The 23,517-nt window shown below is 42.9% G+C and overlaps 1 pseudogene; it reads left to right on the top strand.

Moving 5' to 3' along the window:
- Positions 1–21,616: 21,616 nt before the first annotated feature.
- Positions 21,617–21,941, top strand: LOC118640317 (annotated as a pseudogene).
- The last annotated feature ends 1,576 nt before the right edge of the window (positions 21,942–23,517 follow it).

The raw sequence follows: 23,517 nt of genomic DNA on the forward strand, positions 1-23,517 counted from the left end.
CACTCAATGTGTCCCTTTCACGTCGATGTTTCTCTCTCTCTCTCTCCCCCCACCCCCACTCTTTCTGAACAAAATATCAAAAAAAAATAAAAGAAGTACAAATTGGTTGCTATGCATATATGCATAACCAATGAACACAGACAACAATATGGAAAAAGGCAGGAGGGGGTGGAAGTGGAGAGGAGGGGGGTCAATGGGGGCGGGGGGAATGAGGAACATCTGTAATACATTCAACAATAAAGATATAATAAAAAAAAATTTTTAAAGAAAAAGGTGGAAATCTACTAAGCTTATTTAATGAGTCAAACCAACTAAACAAGAGGAATAAAATAAAATCATAGTAAATATCACTAATAAATATAGATGCAAAAATTCTAAGTGTATATAACAAATTCAAACCAAAACATAATAACTAAGTAGGGTTTACCTGAGCAAAATAACTGTTCATTTTCAACATGAGAAAATGCATTTCTATAATTTACCACATTAACAAATTAAAAGAAAAGTGCCATATAATCAGCCCGATAGATGGAGAAAAGCATTCAACATACATGTAAAATTTAAAGTAACACCTTCAGAAAATTAGAAATAGAGTGAAAAATCTTTTATATGATAAAGTGCTGTACCAGTACAGAAAGTTTTTATTCAGTTGCCTTAAACAATAAGATTTTCTTATCTCTTAAAACAAGAAATCTGGATGAGAGAGGTACATTCCATCTTTTCCCTCTGCTGCCCTTGGAGAGTGAACTTGTTCCTACACTGGTCCTCCCCAGTGGATTTGGTACAGCAATGATTCCAAGCATGTAAACAGACTTAGTAACATCAGCATAGACATCTATTCTTTTTTTTTTTTAATATGTTTTTATTGATTTTTAGAGAGAGAAGAGAGAGGGAGAGAGAGAAACATTGATGAAAGAGAAACATCGATTGGCTGCCTCCTGCATGCCCCTCACTGAGGATCAACCTGGGCATGTGCCCTGACCAGGAATCAAATCAGTAACCTCTTGGTCCATGGATCGATGCTCAACCACTGAGCCACATCAGCTAGGCTGGACATCTATTCTTGAGTCTCTTTTGTTTTATTTTGTTTTATGAAGAAGTTGAATGTTTTACTATTAAACTTTCTTGTTTTTCGGCCAGGCTGAGGCTTCACTGTATAAAAATAGCACCAGCTAACAGTATTTGTAAAATTGAGGTAGCATTGTTCACCATCTGACATTGAATCAAGGAACAATAACTCTTCTCCACTGCCAGTTATTTCCAGTGGGAAGATCACTACGTATTTTGACCTAAATCCAGAGAGAGGTGTAAGCAAGTTACAATATTATATCAGGCTTAAGATAATAATGTTATCCTTGAATTACATAATTTTTATAACTAGATTTTATCACATACAGTTTCAAGAATTCTGAATATTGTAAGTGTAGCTTAGCCTGGAAATCATGGGGTGTTATGGAAAAGATGCATCCTGTGTTTATCTGCATTTGTTTGCAAGTTCAAGGGTATCTTCTGCTGGCAGCATTAATGCAGTTTCTTTTTCCGTTGGCATTACTAGAAGTTGCTATTTTAAATCTTCTAGTCACCACTATTTTAAGACAGTTATGCTAGATTAAGTTGTTTCATACTTTATTTAGGGGTTCCATTTTCACTCTTCAATAGATTTATGTATTTTTCATGTTTCTTCACTCATGAGCTTATCTAGTTCTAAAGGGTTGCTCAGGGTCACCTTGATCAGCCAACCATCTTCTTAACAAGAGTTACTGAGGAATCCTGGATCTTCTGCCAGAACTTCATTAACTTCAGTTACTTCTCCTGATGGAGGAGAATAGAGTTCACTAGCAACCATCACACTTTCCAAAGCACCAAGGAATCTCCTTTGTCCCGATGTCAAGCAGACGACAATAAACATCGCCCGCAAAGCTGCTGATGCCCGCTGTGCCAGTGCCGTTTTCTGTTGCTATCCATTCATGTTCTTTGTGAAATTACAGAGAGCAGAGGGGGGTCTATGAGTAGGCTCCAGCGCAGACTGGGGTCACGAGCAGGCCCCACGGCCCCAGGGCCCCGCGGCCCCACCGCAGGGCTAGGTGAGCAGAGGCCGGAGCGCAGGCTGCAGGCCGTGTCTGGCTGCCTGCTCTGTGCCTCCGGCAGCGCTGGGTGTGCAGGAGCATGGGGTTTGCAGCACAACTCCTGCACCACCCAGGCCAGGGTTGAGTCTCTTTTTAAAAGTGAGAACGTTTTTCAGGATGCCCTCAACAGCCTTGTACTTATGTCATGTGGTTCATCATAGGACTGGAGGCCCACCCCAAGCCAGTCACTGACAAACACAACAGGATTGCCATGATTGGCTTAGAACAACTAGAAACTCATGCTGCTGAGCAGTTAAGGTTATCCTTTCCAAGGTGTAGATTCCGCAGCAAAATGTAACTTTACAGACCAGGACAAGTGGCAGCGTGGATACTGGGGAGTGTCGTGCGAAGAGGTCCCAAACACCTTCCGCCAGTTCCATGAGATAGACACACACAATCTGTGTTCCTGGGACAAACTTACAAGCATTTAAAGTGGTAGGAATTACAGAATCCTACCCCCCCCCCCAAGCTCTTATCATCGCAGAGCTTAAGCCAGGTAGTTGGGGTACAGCATGCCCCCACTATAATGCCCTACATCTTTATAAGTCAGGAGGGCAGGAAACATGTATGTGTCTATATGATGATGGAGGTTCCCTGTTTGAAGAAATGACGGAAAACCACAACTGCTATCAGCCTCCTGTTTCATTAATCCCGTCCTGGTGAGCCAGCTTTCTGCTAAGCTAACTAGAAACAAGGAGAAGAGCCTCCAGGGCCATTCACATATATCTCTCATCAGTCCATGGCCAAGTCCTTAGAGGCTCATTAAATATAATTACTATCTCCACCAGTTCTGATTGATGCCCAGCAGCGTGGTGTCCACAACTCTCTCTGGGAGTGAAGCAACAAGGACATCATGTCTGGGATGGATGGAAGTGGTGTATCCTGCATCACAAGGCGTTCAAGTAATAAATCATTGCCTAGAACAGTAGTGAAGGCTGTTTGGGGCTATTCATTCCATTTCTGTAATAAGGAAAGAGGGTTTTGGCTCTGAGCAATTTGAGCTGTCAGACCACCCACTTGTCTGCTGAGGCTGAGCAGACACACACACAAAGTAGAGGTGAGTACTACACCATGAGAAAGTAAGAGAAACATTCTGTTTTTTCTCAAATTCTCCATTTCCATCCCCTGAGTTCTGGGTGCCTTGGAGCTCTACCAAAGCCAAAGCGGCATAGCCGTGTACAGCATGTCAATAAGTGAAGATAGCCAGTCTAGCCAATTCCACGGAGGTCATCATGGACAGAAGGGAATCTTCCAACACATGTTAGAAGAACTGCTTTTTGGGCATGCCAGTCCTTTATAGTGGTTTCATTAATGGAGATGATGATTGTGCACGTTTGGTTCTGTCAGCCCAGATACCTTCCTTTGGATGGAGTTGCTTCAGGCATGTGTACATGTATTTACATGTACACGTATGCACATGTAAGATAAAGAATGAGTACCTAATAAATTGCATCTGTTTCCAGAGAGAGGCCTTTAGTAATCCAATACTAGATTACCGTTAAGCCACTAGTGTTGGTCCACTGGGCTGGGGAAAGGTATTCCAGTCTGTCTGGATGGTGTGTCCTCCAGCCAGGAGCACCATTTGAAGTTCAGCCTACTGTGAAAGCATTCAATGCTGTGGACGCTGGCAATTCACCGTCCTGTGGATGGTTGGCTACAGCATTCTACTGGACATTTCCACCCTGGGGCAAGCTTTTTCACCTTTGAACCAGCCTGTATTTCAGGTGTTAGGTGTTGTAGACAAGACTCCAATCTAGTAATGTATGAGGCAAAGGCACCCTGGGGTAGCAAGTTGGCCCCTTGCATATGAAGTGACTCTGGTCTTTGGAGCCAGCTGCAGCTATAATAAGATGTATCATTTTCATATCACAATGGAACTTTTTGGAGTTTATCCCACCATACAGAAATTTAGTTACAAGAGGGCCTTTTTCAAGATGAGAATTCTGGGTCAGAGAGTCATGACTATTCTCTCTGCGAGGCAATCTGTTTCCATAGATTCTCAGCAAAAAGAAGTCCTCAAGTCTGAATGCATACAGACTGACACCAATGAGGCTGTATTGTTGAAGGTTATATAGAGGCTCTGAGGTGGCTACAAGTACTTGTAACTCTACAGGGTCGGAGGAGATAGGAGATTCTGGAGCAAGGAATGATTTACTCTCTCCCGGGCTATTTCCAAGGCTTCTGTGGCCATCTGTCCAGTGACTCAGTATAGTTGCTTTTGCAGAATTCACTGGTGTGATATGTACTGTCAATAATTTTCAGAGCAGCCAATCAAGTGCTAGGTTCTTTTTTTTTTTTTTTTTTTTTTTTTTTTTAATTGTCAGTGGCTAAATGGCCAACAGTTTATCTTTAACTGGTTTTAGAATGTCTCTTCAGGCTATAGCCCAGAGCTTTCCAAAGATGGTCACTTGGAAAGAGAGTCCTGGGTTTTGTTCTCATTTACTGTGTGTCATTTATTAATTAGCTGTACTTGGATGGCACATAAAACAATAAAAGCCTTTTTATAAGTGAAAACTATTATCATTGCAACAGAATCTCTGAACATCCACCAACAACTTTCATTATATAGGGTTTGTCCAACTCACTGATAATGCATTGCAGACATGCCATTTCAGATTAAGGCAAACTGATTTTTTTTTTTTTCCTAGCAAGGTATAAATAAGACACGAGCAGATCAAGTAGAAATCATAGTGGCACACTCAGTCATTGTTATAATATTAGTATCAAGGGAGTAGCAGTGGCCACTTCCTTGTTCAAATATCTATAGTCATTAGTAAAACTCCAAGCAGCAGTGGTTTCCACAGGCTGAAAAGCACTGTTGAACTTAGAGGCAGTATACCATCCAAGCTTATATTAAATGTCATGGGAGCCTGGCCGGTTTGGCTCAGCAGTGTCGGCCTGCGGACCAGAGAGGCCCGGATGCGGTTCCCGCTAAGGGCATGTACCTCAGTTGCAGCTTGTCCTCAGACCCCATTGGGGTCATGTGAGTGGCAACCACTTGTGTGTCTCTCACATCGATGTTTCTCTCTCTCTTCTTCCCTCTCCCCCTCCTGCTCTATCTTAAGATAAATGCAAAAATGTCCTTGGGGGAGGAAAAAAAAAATGTCATAAGAAAGGACCAAATACACTTTCTTCCCTTGGTCTGAGACATTTCAATTGTGCGATCTTGGCAAGATTTACAGGTCACTCCTGGCCATATTTTTAGCTGGCTTTACAGGTACAAAAGTTAGAGGTCACAGCACATAACCAATTGTAAGTCCATGCCATCCAGCACAGAGAAAAACAATTGCAATTATACAGATTGATAAAAAGACAGTAAGTAGAGGTTGGAAAATGGTGGCAGAGTGAACGGAAGCTACACAGACCATCTCCGAGAACCAAATTGGAATTATAACTAAAATAAAGAGAAATCATGGAGAAAAACCAACTGAAAAGCAGCTGAAGAGATCCCATATAACCAGAGACAGAAAGAGGATGTCAAATGGAGCCTGGCAGGAACTGTGGAGGTGCATGAGGGCAGGCTGGGAGCCCACATGCAGCAGGGGAGAGCTGTGGTAGCTGAGTGCACTTCCCATTGAGAAAGTGGGAGTTTTTAAAAGCACCAAATTAGCTACAGCCACTCACCTTGGGCTCCAGCAGAGGAAGGGAAGACTGGACTGAAACTGTGTGGAGAGAGCTGGGGCTCCTGGCTAAGGAGAGAGCTGGAGGGGAGTACACTGGGAGTTCTGTACCAAATCACTCCCTAACAGGACAGTAGCCATCTTAGTCAAAGAGCTGCTTTCAAGAGCCCTGGGAAGAAGCAATAGCCCTTCCCCCAGGAATTCAATACCACCAGGCCAGGCCAGAGAAATGCATATCGAGGCACATTAACATGCAGTCTGATAACAAGCAACTGCTCCACCCTCTGGAAATCCTCTTACACCTGAAAATTTTTAATTCAGTTGAGGGCTACAAATCAAGGCTCATCAAGGGACAGACTTGCATCCAAGCAAAAAGCTAGAGGATAACTGAACCTTTCCTGGGCTTGCAAATCTACCCAGGAAAGTAAGACTTGACAGTGGTTTTTAACATGGGTCCTCCCACACTCAACCAAACCCAGTAGAGGGAGCCACAACCAGCAAAACATCAACATCCACAGGGAAAATTTTGCAGGCTTCAAAACCCACTGAGACAGCCAAAATGATGAAACAAAGAAACAAATCCCAAATGAAAGAATAATATAGTTCTTCAGGAGATGGAATAAAAGACATGGAATTAAACATGATATCAGAGGGAGGGTTCAGAGTAATAATCATGAGGAAGCTCAACAGCATGAGTAAAGATATAGGAAAATTGAAAACCAACCAATTGAAAATGAAGAATGACATAGCAGAAATAAAGAACATATTGGAAAGAATAACCAGCAGAGTAGAGGAAGCTGAGGATCAGATCAGTGAATTAGAAGACAGGATAGAAAAAAATTACCCAATCAGAGAACCAAAAAGAAAAAACAATTAAAAAACAGGAAGACAGCTTAAGAGAACTGTGGAACAATATGAAACATAACAACATCCACATCATAGGTGTGCTGGAAGAATAAAATGAGCAAGGGTTAGAAATCAAATTTGAAAAAATAGTGACAAAAAACTTCCCTACGTTGGTGAAAGAAAAAGGCATACAAAGTCAAGAAGCACAGACAGCCGCCAAGGAAAAAGAATCTAAAGAGGCCCACACCAAGACACATAATAATTAAAATGACAAAAATTAAAGACAAAGAAAAAATCCTAAAGGCAGCAAGAGATAAGCAACAGGTTACCTACAAACAAACCCCCATAAGGCTATCAGCTAACTTCTCAACAGAAACACAACAAGCCAGAAGGGAATGGAATGAAGTAATCAAAGTCATGAAAAACAAGGATCTGAATCCAAGACTACTCTACCCAGCAAGGCTATCATTCAAAATAGAAGGGGAAATAAAGGGCTTCCCAGACAAAAAAAAAAAAAAAGGCTAAGGGAATATATTAGCACCAAACTAACACTGCAAGAAATGTTAAAAGAACTACTGTAATCAATAAAAATAGGAAGAAACATATAACCATAATAAACCAAAATGGCAATAAATAAGTACATATCAATAATCACCTTAAATGTAAATAGATTGACTGCTTCGATAAAAAGACACAGAGTAGCTGATTGCATAAGAAAGCATTACCCATATATGTGTTGTTTACAGAAGACCCACCTAACAACAAAAGACTCACATAGGTTGAAAGTGAAGGGATGGAAAAATGTCTCCAAAAAATGGAAATGAAAAAAAAAGCTGGGGTAGCAATATTCATATCTGATAAAATAGACTTCAAAATGAAGGCCATAACTAGAGACAAAGAAGGCCACTACATAATATTGAAAGGATCTATCCAACAAGAGGATATAACCTTGTTAAACATATGCACCCAACATAGGAGCACCAAAATACATTTAAAAACTTCTAGAGGACTTCAAAGGAGAAATCAACAGCAATACAATCATAGCAGGCGACTTCAAAACCCCACTGACATCACTGGATAGATCCTCTAGACAAAAAATTAACAAGGAAACAGAGACTGTAAATGATGTACTAGATCAAATGGATTTAATAAATATTTACAGAGAATTACACCCCAAAACTGCAGAATTTGGATTCTACTCAAGTGCACATGGGACATTCTCAAAGACAGACCACACATTAGGACACAAACTAAGTCTACAAGTTTAAGAAGATTGAAATCATATCAAGCATCTTCTCAGATCACAATGGCATGAAACTAGAAATTGATTACAATAAAAACATTCAAACACATGGATTCTAAATAGCATGTTATTAAACAATGAATGGGTTACCAAGGAAGAAATTAAAAACTTCCTGGAAATCAATGAAAATGAACACACAACAATACAAAATCTATGGGATGCAGCAAGAGCAGTCCTGAGAGGGAAGTTCAGAGCACTACAGGCCTACCTCAAGAAACAAGAAAAATTTCTAATTGATTTTCTAACCCTACAACTTAAAGAACTAGAAAGTAAACAAAAAGGAAAACCCAGAACAAGTAGAAGAAAAGAAATAGTAAAGGGCAGAACAGAAATAAACGACATAGAAACAAAAAAACAATTCAAAAGATCAATGAAACAAAGAGTTGGTTCTTTGAAAAGATAAACAAGATTGATGGACCCTTAGCCAGACTCACCAAGAAACAAAAAGAGAGGACCCAAATAAGCAAAATCAGAAATAAAAGAGGAGAAGTAACAACTGACACAACAGAAATACAAAGGATTATTACAAAATACTTTGAACAATTATACTACAACAAATTGCACAATCTAGGTGAAACGGTCAAATTTCTAGAAACACACTGTCTCCCAAAACTGAACCAAGAAGAGATAGAAAACTTGGACAGACTAATAACAGCTAAGGAAATTGAAGGTGTAACCAAGAAACTCCCAGCAAACAAAAGCCCAGGCCTGGACAGCTTCACGGGGGAAGTTTTACCAAACATTCAAAGATCTAACACTGATTCGCCTCAAATTATTCCAAAATGTCCAAGAAGAAGGAAGACTCCCAAACTCGTTTTATCAGGCCAGAATAATTCGAACTCCAAACCAGATAAAAACACCACAAAGAAAGAAAACTACAGGCCAATATCCCTGATGAAAACAAATGCCAAAATCCTTAACAAAATATTAGCAAATTGGATCCAGCAATACATCAAAAAAATTATTCACCATGACCAAGCGGGATTCATCCCAGAAATGGAAGACTGGTACAATATTTGCAAATCAATAAATGTGATACACTATATAAACAAAATGAAAGATACAAACCACTGAAAAAGCATTTGCTGAAAAAGCATTTGCTAAAACTCAGCACCCATTTCTGATAAAAACACTCAACAATGTGGAAACAGAGGGATCATATCTTGACATAATAAAAGCCATATATGGAAAACCTACAGCCAACATCATACTCAATGGGCAAAAACTAAAAGCATTTCCCTTAAGAACAGGAACAAGACAGAGATGCCCTCTTTCACCACACTTATTTAACATAGTACTGGAAGTCTTAGCCACAAAAATTAGACAAGAAGAAAAAAATGAAAGGATCCAAATTGGAAAGGAGGAATTAAAACTGTCATTATTTGCAGATGACATGATATTGTATATAGAAAACCCTAAAGACTCTATCAGAAGTCTACTATATTTAATAAATGAATTTGGCAAAGTAGCAGGATACAAAATTAACATTAAGAATTCAATGGCCTTATACACCAATAATGAATTCACAGAAAGAGAAACTAAAAAAAAATCCCATTGCAGCAAAAAAACTAAGATATCTAAGAATAAACTTAACCAAAAAAGTAAAGGACCTATTCTCAGAAAACAAGAGGGCATTGAGAAAAGAAATAGAGGAAGATATAAAAAAGTGGAAGCATATACCTTGTTCACGGATTGGAAGAATTAGCGTCATTAAAATGTCCATACTACCCAAAGCAATCTATAGATCCAATGCAATCTCCATTAAAATACTAGTGACATATTTCATGGAACTAGACCAAATACTCCAAAAGTTTATATGGAACCAAAAAAGACCCTGAATAGCCACAGTATTCTTGAAAAAGAAGAACAAAATAGGAGGGATCACAATACTGGATATCAGGTTATATTACAAACCATTTGTAATCAAAACAGCCTGGTACTGGCACAAGAACAGGCATATAGACCAGTGCAACAGAACAGAGAACCCAGAAATGGACCCAAGACATTATGAGACAAAGGGCAAAGAGATGTATAAAAAAATGCTCAACGTCACTAATCATCAGAGAGATGCAAATTAAAATGACTGAGGTATCACCCCACACCTGCCAGAATGGTTGCCATCAACAAATCATCAAACTACAAGTGCTGGCGAGGGAGTGGAGAAAAGGGACTCTAGTACACTGCTGGTGGGAATGCAAACTGGTGCAGCCACTGTAGAAAACTGTATGATGTTTCCTCAAAAACTTAAAAACTGATCTTCCATTTGACCCAGTGATCCCACTTCTAGGAATATATTCTAAGAATCCTGAAACACCAATCAGAAAGAAAGTATGTACCCCTATGTTCATAGCAGCACTATTTACAATAGCTAAGATCTGGAAACAGCTCAAGTGTCCATCAATAGATGAGTGGATAAAGAAGCTGTGGTACATATACACAATGGAATACTATGCAGCTGTAAGAAAGAAAGATCTCTTATCTTTTGAGATGACATGGAGAGACCTGGAGAATATTATCCTAAGTGAAACAAGCCAAGCAAAGAAAAACAAATATCATATGATCTCACTTATTTGTTTTATAATAAACAAAATAAGCTGATGACCAAAACATAGTAGAAGGGTACAGACTGACAAACTTCAGAAGATGGGGATGGAGGGAGGGAAGAGATAAACCAAAGAACTTATATGCATGTATGTGTAACCAATGGACATAGACAACATTGCTGGGGGGAAAAGATATTTACAAAAATAAATTAATCAAATTTAAAAATGAAAAGCAAGTATATTCCAGACACACAGATGGAAAAACATCAAAATAGCAGGCATGTAATTTCTAGTAAGTGGAAGGCAACTAGACCTTGTCCCATTATCGTAACTGCTATGCGAAGGATACACACACCATCAGTGCTCCCAATGCAGATATTAAAAAAGCTCTTTGGGGAAAAGCAACACAGAGGAGTCGAGTGCACTCATCCCCTCCCCAACTCATCTTCCGTCAGCTTAGACTGCATACAGGCTGTGTGTCGGGGAAATGCTCTGTAAAGAGGGGAACTACTCTCATAACACTCTACCTATTTATAGGGTCCGGAAAGCAGAGCATGTCTATGTAATTATGCCAAAGTGGAAGCTTCCTGGTCTAGGAAGTGGCCTTGTTAGGAAGGGGGACCTCAAGAGCCCAACAGGTCTTGGTCTATTCTATGGAACTACCAAAGTTCTGCTAAGCCAGCTCTGTGCTGAGCTACCAGAAGGGGGAAGACATGATCTCCAGGTCACCAGGTTTTTCTCTCATTAGGTAGATAATCAATATTATCTGCAAATCGTCTACCAAACATCTTATTCAATGGTGCAAGTTTAGAAATAGCCACATAAGATTCTGGAACAACACAAGGAGTTTCACTATCACCATTTCCCAATATTATATTGAAGGTCCTTGCCAACAAGACGACAGACATAAAAATGGAAATGATTAAAATATAAAAGCAAAATTATCATTGTAGACAATATGATCATCTTTATACAGAACTCAAGAAAATCCACTAACTATTAGAAATTAATAAGTTACTAGATTCAAGGTTGACATACAAGACCTAACAGGGAGCCTACACAGCAGCACAAGCAGGCTGTCGGGATGGTTCTCAGCCTCCTGTCTAGCTCCCAGGATTGAATTGCCACCCCTTCCAAAAATTGTTGAAAGTCATCAGCTTTGATGTGGCCTGTCAGTCCCCACTGGGACTTGCTGCCTGATGGAGCTGTGGGCTTCTTCAGCCATTAAGAGATCCAGGTGTCTTATTGGAGGGAAACTTTGCCCTGTTACTTGGTTTTGCCTTATCAAGGTGGTCCAGTCATTCTTGGCGGGGCAGTGGGCGGGGGTGAGCATATGAGTGGTAAGAGCTTTTAATTAGTCAAATACCTTGTACCCCATAGAGCCAACGTCGAGAGCCCTGCCTCACAAAAGAGCAGCCTGTTTCCTGGTGCAGTTTCCCCACCCTGGATGGCTCATGCGTGCAATAGTCCGGGCCCCCCCGGAGTGCTTTCCAACCTCTGTCCTGAGGAAGGAGCTCTTGCCGCTCCCCATTTAGACTTGCTGCTTGATGGGGTCCTGAGGTTCTCCAGCCGTCGACAAATCTAGGTGTCTTGGCCCTGGCCGGGTAGCTCAGTTGGCTAGAGCATTGTACCACTACACCAAGGTTGCAGGCTTGAGCCCCCAGTCAGAGGACATAGAATAATCTGGAACTGGACATGGGGTCCACTTCTGTTGCTACCAGAGTCAATAAGTAGAGACAAGGTTGAATCTTTGGGGTGAGTTTTATTATCCAGATGGCTGGCAATTTGAGAGAGTGGCAGGCATAATACTTTGAAAAACCACTTTAGCCCTTGCCAGTTTAGCTCAGCAGTTAGAGTGTCAGGCCCCAGAACAAAGAGTTGTGGAGTCAATTCCGGTCAAGGGCACATACCTCGTTGCGGTTTGGTCCCCAGCCCTGCTTGGGGGTCGTGTGGGAGGCAACCAACTGATGTGACTCTCTCACATCAGTGTTTCTCTCTCTCTCTCTCTCTCTCTCTCTCTCTCCTTCCCTCCCTCCCTCCCTCACACTTTATCTGAAGATAAATGGAAAAATATCCTCAGGTAAGAATTAAAAAATAGTAATTGATTTTTAAAAAGGAAAGAAAGAAAAACCACTCTAACATCTCCTCTCAAGCCAAAGGTTATATAGGGTTAGAAGGTGGGAAAAAAGGAAAAATATCTAAAAACTACATTTGTTCCCAGGGTCTGCTTTCTGTCGTCATCCTCCCAAAGATTAACCTGAGATCTATAAAGATTAGCCAAAGACAGTCTCCTTTCACATAGGTCCTGGCCTTGATTTGCTCTCAAGATTTATCTTCTTGCTGAGTGATGAGCCCATTTGGTCTCCAAATGGTCTTCGAGGTCACTTATCTTTATCTTTTTGTGTTTAGTGTGTGAGATAAATCCCCCCCCTCCCCCCATGCCTTATCAGTTCCAGGGTGATTTATGCTACATATGCTCTGGTTAGGGAGAAGCAGCATTAAAACTCCCCCTCTCACCCAGCCAGTGTGGCTCAGTGGTTGAGCTTGACCCATGCTCCGAGAGGTCAAGTTCCATTCCCAGTCAGGGCATATGCTCAGGTTGTGGGCTCAGTCTCCAGGAGGGGGTGTGAAAGAGGCAGCCAATCAATGATGTTTCTCTCACACTGGTGTTTCTATTTCTTTCTCCTTCTCCCTTCCTCTCTCTCTAAAAATCAATAAAAGTATATTTTAAAAAAAAATGCCCTGGCCAGTTTTGCTCAGTGGTTAGACCATCGGCCTGCGGTCCTGAGAGACCCAGGTTCGGTTCCTGGTAAGGGCACGTACCTCGGTTGCAGTTTGTCCCCCGCCCTGGTTGGTCATGCCGGTGGCAGCCACTTGACGTGTCCCTTTCACGTCGATGTTTTTTCTCTCTCTCTCTCTTCCTCTCTTCCCCTCCCACTCTGTCTGAACGAAATATGGAAAAATGTCCTCGGGTGAGAATATTTTTCTCTTCCCCCTCCTTTCCTGCACTCTGGTTTATGAGGGAAGGGGTGTTAACCACCTTTTCTCAAGTGTCCCTGGAAGAGATAAGGGTGTGTTATTTGCAAGCTAGCTGTAAGCTGCCCAGACTGTTTGGTCCTGTTTACTGATCTCATCCCAGTGTTCCTATTCCACTTGCTTGGGAAATGCCCTACACTGCTGCAGATCAACCAATAAATGCACAAACAGGTAGAATAACAAACCTCTCTCTCTCTCTCTCTCTCTCTCTCTCTCTCTCTCTCTCTCTATCTCTCATCAATAAATGAAAATCTAGGTGAAAGTCTAGTTCACAGTGCTCGGACCAGACACGAGGTGGGTCCGCCCCAGCATGATCTGGGATGTGTGGGTTCTTGACTCCGTGCAGGAAAGATGTCATGACATAAGTCCAGGTGATTTTCAGAGTATGTTTAATAAAGCTGGGGTCAGAGAAACAAATCTCAGGTGGTAAATAAAGAAAAATTGGGTTTATTTAAAGAAAAGGGGGTGGGGGATGGGGATGTCCGAAGGGAAGGGCTGCGCATCACCAAGCCACGGGGCGTTGGGTCAATGATGGCACCCCTAGGAGCTGGAGTTTTGTTCTTATATGTGTGCACTGGCGGGAAGCTTTTGTCAGTCAATGGGTTTTGGGGTCTTGGTTGGCGGGCTTGGGCAGGGGGCCCTCCAAGTTGGGGGTGGGGTGTTCTTCAGAAGAGTTCCCAGTCTCCTACATAGTTCCCAGGATAGAAGGAGCTTCCACCCTCTCAGAAATCTTGTGATGCGGCAACTTCGGTGCAGCCACAGTCTGCCAGGTCCCCATTTGGACTTGCAACCTGCTGTGGCCCCCAGCTTCCCCAGTCAGGATGTCTAGGTGTCTCTCACTGAAGGGAGCACAGCAAGACAGTCCAGATCGTCCCAGCTCGGGCTTCAGGAGGGAGGTGCACATCGGTGTAGACGAGGCTTTCACGAGGCCTGTACTTCGTTCCCTAATGAGCCAGCTTCTCGGACCAGGCCTCTCCTCAGCCCTGCCTCATTCCTGATTTTGGCACCCCAACCTGCATTGCCCACACACGTGCAATAGGGGTCTGGAACAAAGAAGAATTCTTTAGAACTGGGGGGCGTTGGGAGGTTATTCCCATCTCCCTACAGAGTTCCTGGCATAAAGAGAACCCCCACTTCTCCTGGAAATAGCTTAGAGGCTGCAGCTTTAACACAGCCACAGTTCATTTGTCACCAGAAAGGGACCGGACTCGAGGTGGGTCTGCCTCAGCATGATCTGGGATGTGTGGGTTCTTGACTTTGTGCAGGAAGGATGTCATGACGTAAGTCCAGGTGATTTTGAGAGTATGTTTAATAAAGCTGGGGACAGAGAAACAAAGGAAGGGCTTAAGATAGAGGAGGCAGGATCACAGCAACAGGACTGAGCCTAGGCCTGGCTGCCTTGACCCTTTAGAAAGAAAGTCACAGAGGCAAAAGTGAGCCACACTGGGCTGTATGGACTCAGGAAACAAGTTACAGAGGCAAAAGGAGGGCCCTTGGAGACAGGTTCAGTGGGTTAGCCTGGGACAAACTGCTCATTGCTCCCCTGGTTGCAAGTCTCCTGGGAACCCTTAGAGCTTAGGAGAGAGAGAGCAAAGATACATGCCTGAGGAAAGAAGGGGGGTGGGGCTCAGGTACGCACTCAGGGTTTTTATCCATTTTCTAAAGGTGGGAATTTTAGGGGAGGTCACAGGAAAGGATCTCAATAGAATATTCATCAGCTTTCCGGGTATATCTTTTAGTATTCTGATTCATCTAAATGAGTATATAGAAGGATCAGGGACTAAGGCAGATCTGTGCCCCCCCCACACACACACTCCCCACCCCTGCTCTGGAATGTATAAACAATTTGCTCCTAAGTGTCCTATGTTAGGGAAGATGAGACCTTGCAATTTATTATCTGGCTGTAAATTACTTGCTGTTTAACTATCTGTTCAGTTTCCCCATTCCACTTGCCAAGGCATTTTCCCAGCCTCTTACTAAGGTTGGTAAGTTCCTCATAGTCAATCCCTTTTGGACTTGCTGCCAAACGTGGTCCCCACTTGTCTAGCCATCAAGACCTCTAGGTGTCTCTCCAAGCAGAGAAACTGGACCAGTTGCCCTGACTTTGCCCTGGCTAGGAAGTCCTCATTTTCCAAACCCAGTCTTCTAAAAAAAAAGAAAAATCTGCATATGTGTAGGTAAGGGCTTACAAGTGGGCATATGTCTTGTCCGGGACCTGGTCTTTACCTGCACCTGCCTGGCTCCGGGTGCCGGTGCCAGAAAACGCCCAGGTGGTAGAGGAAGCCAGGACACGCCAGGCCCAGGAGCCTCTTCGGAAGGATTTCCAACCTTCCTACTCGCCCCAATGTGAACACAGCCCCCTCCCACACACACACCACAAATCTTTGCGAGGAGGCAGTTTTAAAGAGGCCACATCTTACCCATCTGGACTTGCTACCTGATGGAATTCTGGGCTTCCCCAGCCATCAGAACATCCCGGGGTCTGTCACTGGGGGGAAGAAACATCGCCAGGCCTCCTGACCTTGCCCTGGGGCAGTATAAATACTCCCAGTTCAGCCTTCAAGAGGGAAATGCACATACATGTAGGGGAGGGCTTTTAATTAGTCCCTGGAACCCATCCCTCTGGTCACCAGCCTGGTTAAAGGTGCCCAGTGTCTCAGAGCATGCACAGTAGGTGCCTGGAGCAGCTAGAGGTGCTGCAGACCTGGGTGGTGTCAGAACAGTTCCCAACCCCTGGCTGGGGATCTTCCACACCTCCGGTAATCTTAGTGAGCGGCCACAGTCCAGTCTGTCTCCACTTGCATCCACTGCTTTTTGTGGCCCAAGGATTCCCCAGCCACCAAGAGGTTCAAATGTCTTTTGTTGGAGGTCACCATGGCAGGGCTCAAAAGCATTTTCCCTGATAGGCATTACAGATGATCCCAGCTTATTCTTCAAAAGGGAAAGGCCCAAATGTGTAGGTAAGGGCTTTGAATTAGGCCTGTGCTGTGTTCCCCCAACACACAGCTCCTAGGACCTGCCTCTCCCTACCCTGCATGCATTCTGGTGCCCAGAGCCCAAGCCTCCATGGACCACATGTGTGCAATGGGCACCGGGGCAGACAGGAGGCCTTTAGGACTGGGGCTCGTCTGGCAGTTCCCAAGAGTACCACAGCCCTAGCCTGAAGGCAGCTTCCACCCCTCCTGGAAATCTCACTGCGATGGCAGCTATAAAGCAGCCACAGGCTGTTCCGCCCGTTTGAGCTTGCGTCTGGTTGTGTTCCCTCACTACTCCAGCTTTCCAAACGTTCAGATGTCGCCCACTGGAAGGAACGGTGGCAGGACCTCCTGGCACAACCTCCTGGCTGCACCCTGGCAAGGCAGTCCTGACTCTCCCACACCAACCTTCAGGAAAAACACATGCATATGTGCAGGTAAGGCCATAAATTCAGGCGCATCTTATCCCCCTAAGGGCCTGGGACGTGGCCTTACCTCCCACGGCCTGGAGCCTGCTGCCAGCACCCCTGACCTTCATCGCTGTGAACAAACAGCAGGCTGAGGGCAGCCAGCGCCCTCCAGGCCTGCGGAGCTCACACCAGTGGTTCCCAACGTCCTGCTTAGCTCCCAGTTAGCGAGAGCCCCCAGAGCTCCCAAAAACTGTGCGCTGGCAGTGGCCACACTCCTGTCTGTCCGAACTTGGACTTACTGCATGATGAAGACTCGGCCTGCTTCAGTCTTCAAAATGTCCAGGGGTATCTTACTAGAGAGAAAATGTGTCCATTTGCTTAGCATCATATTTCCAAGGCAGTCCAGATTCCCCAGATCAGTCCGCCTGCAGAGGGGAAATGCACCCATATGTTAGGTGAGGGCTTGTTTTTTTTTTTCCTGTGAGGGCCTTAGGCAAATGCCTTGTTCCGCACAGAGCCAGCCCCTGGGACCCTGCCTCTCAGGAGAGCAGCCTAGTTCATGGTGCCCGGTGCCTTAGACCTAAGCTATTGGTGCATATACGACAGGTGCAGCTATAGCTTCTCAGGCACAAGGGCTCATCAAGGCCGTTCCCAAGCCCCTGTCCAGCATCCAGTTTGCAGAGAGCGTCAACCCCTTCTGAAAATTCTTGAGAGGCGGCACCTTTAAAGCTGCTCCAGTCCAATAAGTCCCTATTTGGACTTACTGCTTAATGTGATCTGGGGCTGCAGCCCTCAGGGCACCCAATGCATCTCATTAGCAAGAGCCATACCAACCAGCATACCTCACCCTGGAGGGGAAGTTCAGATTTTTCCAGCTGAGCTTTAAGTGGGGAAATGTGCATATGTGTACACAGGGGCTTTTAATTTAGCAAATGCCTCGTTCCCTGCCCCATAGAGCCACCCCACGAAAGCCCGCCTCTCTGGCACCTGCCTTGTTCATGGTACACGGTGCCCCAGGGCTGCATGATGCAGGCATGCTCAATAGGCATCCTAAGCTGCCAGGGCCCGTCGGGCAGGGGAAGCTCATCAGGTTTTCTCACTATTCTGCACAGCTCCCAGCATGGAAAGAGCCCTCAACCCTTCTTGAAAATCAAATATCTTCATGAGGCAGCAGCTTCAAAGTGGCAACAGCCCAGTCAATCCCCATTTGAATTTCTGTTTGATGGGGTCCCGGGCTTCTCCAGCCATCAAAACCTCAGGTGTCTCTCACTGAAGGGAATTGTGGATGCGCCAATAGGCCTCTTTTGGCCAAGCAGTCCAGATCAACCCAGACCAGCCTTCAGGGTGGAAAGACTCATATGTGTACACAAGGGCTTTTAATTAGGCAAGAGCCTTGTTCCCCATAGAGCCAGCTTCTGGGACCCTGCCTCTCAGGAGACCGACCGGTTCCTGGTGCCCAGTGCCCCAGAGCTGTGGGGTCCACACACATGAAATAGTTGTCCAAGGCGGCCAGGGCCCTCCTGGCCAGTACCAATAACATGTCATAGGAAAAAGATACTTTACATGATAATAACAGAAAATATAAACGTTATGGGAATAAGTCTAACAAAAGTCTGCAAGACTGTAATGGAGAGAAAAATAAACTTCAGTTGAAATACATAAGGAGACTTCAAGAAATTAATGATAGGACTTCCAGTCAAGATGGCCACCTAAGTAAACACAGTATCACCTCCTCCCACAACCACATCAAAATTACAACTAAACTACAGAACAAATATCCTTCAGAACTGCCTGAAATCAAGCTGAATGGAAGTCCTACAACTACAAAATTAAAGAAGAGGCCACATCGAGACTGCATCTGGCCACAGCAAGCCCCATACCTCTCTCTAAATGGCCCCAGGCCTGGCACTAGAAGCAGCCAGACTTGGTTCACAGCTTGGCTTTTCCTGGACACCTCCAAGGCCAGCACAAGAAGCAGCCATCAGCAAATCATTTTGTAGCTTATGCCTGGTGGCCCCGGGTAGAACACAGAAAGTGGCTGACCTTGTCCCAGAGCCAGCACACCCAGTGGACAGCTTCAGACCACGTTGAAGCACCACCACCCAACCACCTCCACAAGTTTCACAATCAAGAAATGGACTCAGTGGGTACCAGAGCCCTGCTGAAGTTATGTCCTGCTCTGTGTGATGGGCTCCTACACAGCTGATCCTCCAAGGTAGTCAGAGCCAGTCCTTGCACCTGATCAGCATAAGGAAAACCCTCCCATTGATGTGACAACAGCAATCAAGACTCAATTACAACAGAAGGGTGTAAAGTCCACATAAGGGGTACACCTCGAGGGCCCAGCAGGGTGACCAGGGAGGCTGTGACACTGGACCCTACAGGACACCTACTACAACAGGCCACCCTAGGAAGCCTAGTAGATGTGGCAACTCTACCTAATACATAGAAACAAACACAGGGAGGCAGCCAAAATGAAGAGACAAAGAAACATGTCCCAAATGAAAGAACAGAACAAAACTCCAGGAAAAGAACTAAATGAAATGGAAATAAGCAATCTAACAAATGCAGAGTTAAAAACACTGCTTATAAGGACACTCAATGAACTTAGTGAGGACCTCAAGACCATAATAAAGGACCAGTTAGAAATGAAAAATACACTAACTAAAATAAAGAACAATTTACAGGGAATCAATACTAGACTAGGCAAAGCCAAGAAGCAAAGCATCAATTTGGAATATAAGGAAGCAAAAAATATCCAATCAAAACAGCAAAAAGAAAAAAGAATCCAATATAATGAGGATAGTAGAATGAGCCTCTGGGACAACTTCAAGTGTACCAACATTCACATCATGGGAGTGCCAGAAGGAGATGACAGAGAGCAAGAAGTTGAAAACCTATTTGAAAAAATAATGACAGAAAATTTCCCTAACTCGGTGAAGGAAACAGACATACAAGTCCAGGAAGCACTGAGAGTCCCAAACAAGATGAAGCCAAAGAGGTCCACACCAAGATATACCATCATCAAAATGCAAAAGGTTAAAGTCAAAGAGAGAATCTTAAAAGCAGCAAGCAAAAAGCAGTTTGTTACCTAAGTGGAGCTCCCATAAGACTGTCAGCCAACTTCTCAAAAGAAACTTTGCAGGCCAGAAGGGAGTGGCAAGAAATATTCAAAGTGATGAAAAGAAAGGACCTACAACCAAGATCACTCTATCCTGCAAAGCTATCATTTAGAATTGAAGGTCATATAAAGAATTTCCCAGACAAGAAAAAGCTAAAGGAGTTCATCACCACCAAACCAGTGTTATATCAAATGTTGATGGGTCTTCTCAGAATAGACAAAAAAATATGAACAATAAAATGGCAATAAATACATTTCTATCAACAACTGAATCTACAAGCAAAATGATTAAGCAGAACAGAAACAGACTGATAGATACAGAGAACGTTTTGTTGGTTGCCAGATGTGAGGGGGGATGGGAGGATGGGTGAAAAAGATGAAGGGATTAAGAAGTACAAATTGGTTGTTAGTCTGACTAACCTCAAAGGGAAAGAGGGAGGTGGGGTGGGAAGAGCCTCCTCAGCAACTTTTAAGCCCATCCTACAGATAATAAAAAATGTAAACACAGCCCACAAGTACCTGAGAATAAACAAGCCAAAAAAAAATTGGGAAAAGAAAGTTTTTCAAAAACACACAGCACCTGAAAATGTTCCCATGTCTAGGCAGCCTCCACCCAGTCTACTTAAATCATTGCTTATAAAGGACAAATAGAAATTTTAAAGACTTAACCTTGTTTTTATGTTATAAATAAATAGGTTTCTATTGTGTCTCTGGTTGTGTCTATCTATATATGTGTATGTATGTCTATCTCCAGAGGAAATTATTAAAATTGACTTAAAGAAATGAAGTGCTTACATAAATTAAGAAATATAACAGAAACTGCCCAACTGATGTGGCTCAGTGGTTGAACATTGACTCACGCACCAAGAGGTTGCCAGTTCGATTCCTGGTCAGGGCACATGCCCAGGTTGTGGGCCCGATCCCCAGTGGGGGGCATGCAGGAGGCAGCCAATCAATATTCTCTCTCATTGATGTTTCTATCTCTCTCTTCCTCTCCCTCTAAAAAAAATAAATAAATAAATATAGAAAAAAATTATAAAAAACAAAAAAGAAAGAAATATAACAGAAACTAACCCAAATGCCTCCCAGGATTAAGTGATATGGGAAATTATTTAATATTAAAGCTAATTTAAGTTTGTTGTTTTAATTATACAAACATGTCTTTGGAATTATCAAGATTTAATGTATTTTATCTGTGCTTACAAAAATAACTTCATGTTATCTCTGTTACAGAGTTTGTCAATAGGAACATAGCTTGGAATAATAACTGACTTTGTCTAATATCTCATAAAATGTTCATGAGTAATCTAAATATAGTTAGAATAAACTATATAGATGTAAATAAAATAAGGTTTTTTGGTAAAACTATTTGCAATAATTGTTTTATAATATATGTACTTAAAAATGGTTTCCCAAAATATTTTAATTACTTGAAAACTTAGAGTTGTACTAAATTAATGTATAAGGTGAAAATGATTGCGTATCTAGATCATTTCCAAATAAGACGAAATATTGAAGCTGCTAAATGAATCTATGTTTACCTACTTTGGAATCCTTAACACAGAAAAAAATAAGATATTTGGGTCTGTTAATAAAAATGTCTCATGCGGCCCTGGGCCCGGAAGGGTGACGTGGCGGGGGCTTCGCCGGCCTCACTACGTCTGCCATTTTCAATTTTCAGAGCCTGTTGACTGTAATCTTGCTGCTTATATGTACCTAGCTTATATCCGGTCCCTGGCGCCTAGCCTCCTGGACAGAAATAAAACTGGATTGTTGGGTATATTTTGGAAATGCGCCAGAATTGGTGAACGGAAGAGTCCTTATGTTGCAGTATGCTGATAGTGATGGCCTTCAGCATCCTCTTCACGCAGGAGCTTGGAAAGATACCTGAATTTAATTGCCATCAGATTTCAATAGAAAAAGGGGACTTATCTGCAGAAAATAATGGAAAGAATGGTTAACTTTTATCTCTCAGCATTGAATGAGATAAATTCCCAGCTGCTGTTCTCTATTTTGTTATTGGACCATTGTTCTATATAATTAGGATGTAACCGTTTAATATTCAAAGAGTTTGTAACAATCAGTCTCAGTACTGTCACTATAATATTACATTCTGCAAATGTCATTTTGTTGTGTCCGATACCAGTTTTTAATGAGGTATCTCTAAAGGCACTTAGAAAAAAAAAAGGTAAATTATTCAAGTTTCTTTCACTGTGATTTGGAAGTGATATATCTTTGTAGAATGAGACCATATATTGGACTAGCTTTTTTACTAGGGGAAAAAAGTTTCAATTTATGTAAATAAGGATTGCATTCATTTAATAATACTTGCTTTACCTCTGGCCACACTATTTTGACCAGTAACCAGAGTACCTCTACTCTTAACGAACTCTGTAGTTCATTACAGGTTTTTAAACTATTTAAAGTAAGCCAACGCAGGTCTAAGGAAGGAGATAAATGAGATGTGACTTAAGAATATTGCTGGGAAGGTGTTCATATTTAACATAAAAGGGTTTAGAATAGCTGGTTGTTGTAGTAGCTTCTGCAACCTCTCTGGTTAAGTATGGATAAATGTCTTAAGCATAAATTTGACCAGCTGTTATTCTCCAAATAAAACTACATTCTTAGAATAAAAAGAGCAAAATAGAACAATTATACAATGATTTTAAAAAAATGTCTTATGCTACATTAAAGAAGCATATATCTAAAAATTATTAAATATATTGGCCAAAAATTCTACATTTCTAGAGGTTGTGAAATGTATTCATAAATTTACCAATGTAAATAATGTTAATTGCTTATTTTTAGTTGTCATTAGAATTTAGATTTCTAAGTGTTGCTGGTGGAAATGGGTTTTTGCTGTGTTGAAAGAAAAGCCTTTCCGGGACCATGCTGGAGGGTGTGGCATAGCAACAAGGTTTCCTGACACTGGAGCACATACGAAGGACTGTCCCAGGTTCGGCTCCATCCTGCTGTGGAAGAAGTCCAGCCCTGTGTTCGTGAGGCTCCGAAATAGGGCCAGTGTCCAGAAACTCTGTGCCATGCCAAGGCTTAGACCAGTTTAGCCTCTGTGCCCATGCAGCGAGCTTAGTTTGTCCCTGGCTGTGCTTTGGCCGGCACTGTACTCAGGCCCCGCTTACAGCCTGCATTTGGAGTCTGCGGGCTGCTAGACCCCAGACGGCTGCTATGGAAGAAGAATGTGCCCGGGGAGAGCCCAAGCATGTGCTACCCATGAGTGAGGGAGCATGGACAGCTGGGGTTATATTATTTTAGCCTCAAACTAACCAATCAATTTCCCAATCCTTCATGGGCTTGCTTTAGGTCCTCTCCCTAACCAATCCATATCCTAGACTTTCTGGGAGCTTATGCCCTTATCCAATCTGATCCTTTTCCCAGGATAGGCTCTGACCCTTATGGTCACCATCTCGGTCCTACTGAGCATGCCTCATAGTAGAAGCACCTCCTCCTGTGCCATCCTGGCTTCTACTGGGCATGTGCCCAGCAGAGGAATTTCCCCTTTATTGTTTTATTCCTTCC

The sequence above is a fragment of the Molossus molossus genome, unplaced genomic scaffold, assembly GCF_014108415.1.
Source record: "Molossus molossus isolate mMolMol1 unplaced genomic scaffold, mMolMol1.p scaffold_m16_p_22, whole genome shotgun sequence".
In the NCBI taxonomy this organism is placed as follows: domain Eukaryota; kingdom Metazoa; phylum Chordata; class Mammalia; order Chiroptera; family Molossidae; genus Molossus; species Molossus molossus.